Consider the following 6,395-nt stretch of genomic DNA (forward strand, 5'->3'; position numbering starts at 1 on the left):
TGTTGTTGACTATTAAACTTACTGAGCATTATGATGGAGTGCTTGGTTGATAACCAAAACTAGTTCACTTCGTACCATACTGAGTGTGTGTGGTTGACAACCAGAACTAATTTCATAGAATAGCATATTGGATGATTGACAAACAAATGTTATATGTGTGGCTGTGGTTGTTTGTTGTGTTTTTCACAGAAAGAAAGAAGTATGGCTCTTCTTAAGATGTCCAATAGAAAGATTTAAACTATCAATCATACCTTGGTACACTAAGTATTGCTGTTGCCAGTATTAGGGTTCATAAATTTCCCTTTTTTTATATTATTATGGTGTTGTGTTATTTTGAATAAACTTTAATCATAGAAGTTGTGTATTTTTTAATGTCCCCATTGCTGCAGAAAGTGTCGGTTTTGTTAAGACCAGGTCCATGAAAAATGTAACTTTAAAAGCCAAAAAGAGAAGATACCAAAAAAATGACCAATAATAACACAAAACTTTAACATAATATTAAATGAATTCTGGAAAACTAATTATTTGGTCTCTGGTTGTTTTACTGAAAAAAAAACATTATTATTATTTTTTGTCAATTACTAATGGTATTTTTTTATATATGCATTATAATTTCAAAAACCTTTATTAAAGAATCTCAGAATTAGTATGATAGAAATAGTGTATGGTTAAGAAAATGGTTGGAATTTTGATTTAAATTACATTTCTTTTTGTAATGTTTCTCATATTGAAGTCATCTTCTTACTTACCTTGGTTAATCTAAAATATGAAGTTTTTCAAATGTTTTTTTTTCCTTATATATATCTATTGGAAATGTTTTTCTTATTATTTGTTCATGTCTGTAAGGTTTCAGAATCATCTTTTTAATATACTATACTACTGTTTCATGCCTTTATTATTAGAATTTTAGTTAAGTTCATGTGAGACTGCCAACATAGTTTCGTGTAGTTTCAAGTTTATTTTTTCATGTGACTTTGCTGTAATTATGTTCACTGTGCTTTGTGCATAGGAATCCGTGCACAGATTTAAAACATACTTTTTGCAAATGTAATATGGAACTTTTGATTTATATAACACAAGGCAAAAGAAATTTACGTTTATAAAGTTTGGTAGGTAATTTACTGTACTGTGTAAAAGTTTTTATCTCTGATTCATGTAAAAATTGTATTTGTGTATCACTTTACCTTCTAGTCTGTTTTAGATATTAAAAAATATTAATTTTGTTATATTCAAAAATTCATTCAAGTGTTGATTTTTCTTAACTTCCAGTGTAGGCAGCAGGGAGACCAATACGTAACAGTTTTCGAGCTATTATTTATGTATGTATTTACCGTTGTAGTAGTAAAATTCTATGTTTTTGAATGGGTGCTCTTAAGGATTACTAGATACTAAAAAAAGTTATTTTGCCGTTCCAAATTTTTAACCTTTCTAATTGCGAGCATTCAAGACTGAAGAACAGAAGAATAGAAATTATTTTGTGACCAGTAACTGTAGCTATATAGGACGAATATTAGCTGTGTACTTGATAATTCATAATTCATGTAAATTTTACTGACCAGTTTTCTATCACCTTTGTGATATGAAAGGAATTTAAATGTTGTATATCATTTAAGAACACTTCTCTACTGATAACTTTCTTTCAGACACACTGGTTCTTGTATCTTGTTTAACACCTGTCTATAACAGTTTGTGCTACAGATATCGTAAACACCTGTTTAATGACAGCTTGTTTTAAGACATAATTAACACCTGTCTAATGACAGTGTGTTTTACAGATGTAATTAACACCTGTCTAAAGACAGCTTGTTTTACAGACGTAGTTAAACACCTGTCTAATGACAGCTTGTTTCACAGACATATTGATCATAAATCTCTTTAACCGTTTCCGTCTAATTACAGTTTTGCTGTTTGTGAACCTGTATAGTTGTGATAATTTTGTATGTGGTTGACAGTGTCCTGACAGTATAAAAAATGTTTATGTGTAAAAACTGTTCTATTATTCCCTGTACATTAACAGCTTCACAGTGGCTTATAATGTTGCATTGATTATGAAGTCTTAATTAGTCAACATTGTAGGAATAGCATTATAATGTTTATACAGATCATCAGCTTTCTCTCGATCTGTGCTATATAATACTTTACATACTACCATGTATTGTGTGATGGGCCACTTGGTTAATAGTTCCATTTCAGATACCTACCTGGGATATTATTTGATTAAGTTTGGTTTAATGCTTGTATACATAAATGAAAATGTCATGAGAGGCTGTGTGTTTTATCCACAAAATACAGCTTTACTCTGGATTTGGTTGGTTTGACCGTGTTGTAAATAGACTTTACTTGATCCAAGGCAGCATTAAGGAAGACTGAGATACAATACTCTTCTGATGTTCAGTTTATTTAGGTGTGTGTGGGATAATTTTGTATCTACAGTAAAAGTGTATATATACGAGTATAGTGAGAGAGACTTGGTTACAAATTTTACTGTTCGATAACTGTGTGTTACTGATGTGTTATTACTGAAATTTTAAAGAAAGACAAATGCACTCTTTACCTTTTACATTAATTATCCAATAAAGCTTAAACACTGGTGTTTTATTTCAGTTTCTCAAAGCTGCAGATGTAGTTATACATTTTCACTTTCATATTTCCCATGGTACTAAAGCAATGGGTCAGAGAACGAAAATACTAATGTACAGACAGAGGCTACAGGCACACTTATTTTTCTGTGGAAGTGTTCATTTTTTGCTTAAAGAAGTGACCCAGGCTTAACCAAAAGGAAACTTGCTTTATCTGTAGGCACTGTACATTCAAGCTTGTGTTGTATTAATAGATATTTACCTTTTAGTATTGTTGTGTTTGTGCGCTTGATATCATTGTCATACCTTTCTTGTACTTCTTAAGATAAAGATGTTTGTTTGTTTTCTTTATTTTTTAATCATGTGAGGTCAGGTCGAGTGTAAATCAGTTCAAACCTTGGATCTGTATGTAGATTATATGTATTGTCAGAATCTTTTAAAATGTTTTAAAATTGCTGCCCTACTGTTTGTAATGAAATGAATCAACCACTGTGCTATTCAAGTCGTGCCATCTAGTGTTAAGTACTTGCACATTTCATCAAAACTTTCAGAGCATTGATAGGAAGAATGCAAAACTAATTTTCCGTTGTATAATTTTAAGTGACTTAAATGGAATATTTGTGTGTATTTCAGTTTAAGAGGTGTATATACAAATCAGTAACTGTAAAAAATGAATTTTGGTTTTCATTAAGTATTTTTTGATGGTTAAACCAGGGGTCACCAAACTACGGCCCTCGAGGTCATTTTGTCCGGCCCGCCAGCAGCTAGCCGCTTGGATATAAAAAGTGATATTTCATCAAATGTCCGACTGTCAAAACAAAATAAATCATACCGATGGTCGCTTTAAGCTGGCAAACACAAGACGTTATGATAAAAAGAAACAAGGCTATCACGCGCATTTTTAACCAATAGGAAAAATTCTTCTTTCGTCTTTGCTGCCCGTTTATTCATATCGAGGCACGTATCTATGAAAGTATTAGGATTTCGAAAACAAGTACAGACTGTCGACTCGTCTTGTAAATTCTGTGATCTAGGGTTACCGCTTCAACAAGCTCAGTTCTCTGAGTAACTTGTTCTTAGTTAAGTGTCGTGGCAAACGTACGTTTCAATATATTTTGTTTGTGCGTTCTCGGACCAGTACGATACTTTTCTCACAGCGTTCTGTGTTTTTCATTTTCAGATCCTGTTTTTTTTTCACCCATCGTTATGGCTGCTTTTAAAAGAAGAAAAGTGGACTCTGAGTGTCGTGCTTTCAATGAAGAATGGGGAGAAAAGTACTTCTTTGTGGAAACAAAAAAACCAGAAAGCTACTTATGTGATATGCACCTAAAGTGTTGCTGTTTTGAAAGAGTACAATCTTTGGCGTCATTATGAAACAAAACATCTATCAACATATTTGGAATGTTCAGGAACGTTCCGATCTGAGAAATTTGAATCCACGAAACGTGTTTTTGGATCTCAAAAGAATCTCTTCACGAGAAAATTTGCTGAAAATGAATCTGCCACTCGTACAAGTTACAAAATAGTGCATAGGATGGCAGAGCGAGAAAAACCTTTTACTGACAGCAACTTCATCAAAGAATGTATGATGGAACAAGCAAATGAGCAGTGTCCTGACTGGAGCCAGTTCAAGGCGTTTCTTGAAGAAATTTATTCGGATTTCTGTGACTTGCCTTATCACACGGCGGTGAGGTGGCTCAGCTGCGGTAAAGTCTTGTCTCGTTCTTATAAGCTGAGAAGAGAAATAGATATATTTCTTATCGAGAAATATAGAGCCGATCTACTTCGGATTTCGGAGAAAGCTGTCATTGTTTGAAGCACATTTGGAAGGAGAAAACCTCTCTCATTTTGAGTGTTTCAATGAGTTTCATGCTGGAATCACAGAAGATGTCAACCTGGAGTTTCAGAAAAAGATTATTGGTAATTTAAATAAGCATTTTTAGAGAGATTTTCGGATATCAACAGAATCGAAAGTAACGTTCTCCTTTTTCAGAATCTTTTTTATTGTGTCATTGATGACGTGCCAGTGGAACTTCAGCTGGAGGTCATCGATTTGCAAGGAAATGACTTATTGAAAGCAAAATACAGAGAGGGGCAACTTATTGAATTTTACAGCTGCATACCTGAAGTAATCTGGCCCCCTATGGAAAAAGTTTGGTGACCCCTGGTATAAACCAATAACATTACAAAAATGATAGGTACTTCCAACAACTTCAGATGTTTCAAATAATGTTGTTCTTAAGTCAGTACTTTTGTATGTAAAGTATTTATGTAATAAAACGTTTTTATTTCCGTTTTGATCAGGTCTTTTCTAGTTTATTAAGGGAAATTTCACTTGTTTTCATAGTCATTGTAGTTGCTGCTAATTATGACTTGCCATCTTTTAGAAATAACTCTCAACTTCAACTAACATAGCATGCATACATAGAACTTTCACCAATTATTTTTTCATAAACTTATCATGATTCTTATACTCCTTAGTAGCACAAATGAAAAGGACCTCAGTCAAAATTTGAAAATTTCCTAATGCTTTTGTATATAGCTTCCAAGTATTGAATGGAACAGCATGGAACTTGATTAGATCATCAACTGTTTGAAATATACTGCACATTCTTAAGCCATTATGGTTGTTTGGAGGGGTTGACTGGGAGGTCTCTGCGTAGAAAATTATAAGGTTTTTTTAACCCACCACATACCAACCAATTTATTAATTATTGTATGGGATGGATGGATAACATTCTGTATGATCACGTATAAAATTACTTGTTTATTAAATCACTCCTTAGTGAAACTGAAGTCACACAAATTAACCAATAAACATTGGTTGTGTGTTTGTTGTTCTTCCTAGTAATTTTTTCACTTGCAAGGACCATCATCAAATCTCACTGCCATGTGTTATCTAGCAGTACATATTTGGATAGCAGTCTTCAGTGCACAGCGTTGAGGTTGTGTCTATCCATTCCATAGAAGCTTTACGATATGTCGTGGTTGTTTATAGTATCTTATTTATTCATGTTGTTATTTAGCATGTTTAACTGTTGTCAAATTCCTGAGTGAGGAGATGATGGACATTTACACCTTGCCAAAAGCCCACCATTTTTCCACTTCTTCCTCTAACTTTAGAAGGCTTTAATATTCTGTGATGCAATGGTTTCATTGTGAAGAGTTTATGGGCCAAATGATTTTTTTCAAATATGCATAATATTTTATTAACTGAATGATGAAATGGTAACAAAATGTTGTTTTTGTATTTATTGGCACAACAGTATGTCTGAAGACATACGACAATAGAAACTGGGTTTCGACACTCACGACGTCCAAAAATATTTTTAGTTATATAGTTTTGATAGATATATAGTTATATAGTCCAGGATATATTATATAAAGCAGCAGATCTGGTTGGAAATCTTCTAGCAGAGTTGCAAACTTAAAGATGTGATGACAAAACAGCTCATTATTTTCAATGATCTCGTGACATCGCTTCCAGAAATCCCACAGTGGGACAGAAAGTCTTCGAATTTACAATTGTAGAATCAGGGATTCAGTTTCCCTCCGTGGGCAGAGAAGCTACCACGAAGGGATTTTGCTACAAGAAAGCACACGCACATACTACTTGGATAGTTGCAGTTGGCGTCAGTTACAGAGCTCTAGTTTGTAGTTCTAACCAAACTTTGAAAAAGAAACGCCATACGATATGAAATGAGCCACCTTATTTTCAGCCATTGATAGTTGTATTGGAGAACTAAACAAACAATTTAGCATGGAAAATATCCAAATTTCATTCCCTTTCGGCAACTGACCCCAAATCAGAAGAAA

The sequence above is a fragment of the Tachypleus tridentatus genome, chromosome 2 (genome assembly GCF_004210375.1).
Source record: "Tachypleus tridentatus isolate NWPU-2018 chromosome 2, ASM421037v1, whole genome shotgun sequence".
Lineage (NCBI taxonomy): Eukaryota > Metazoa > Arthropoda > Merostomata > Xiphosura > Limulidae > Tachypleus > Tachypleus tridentatus.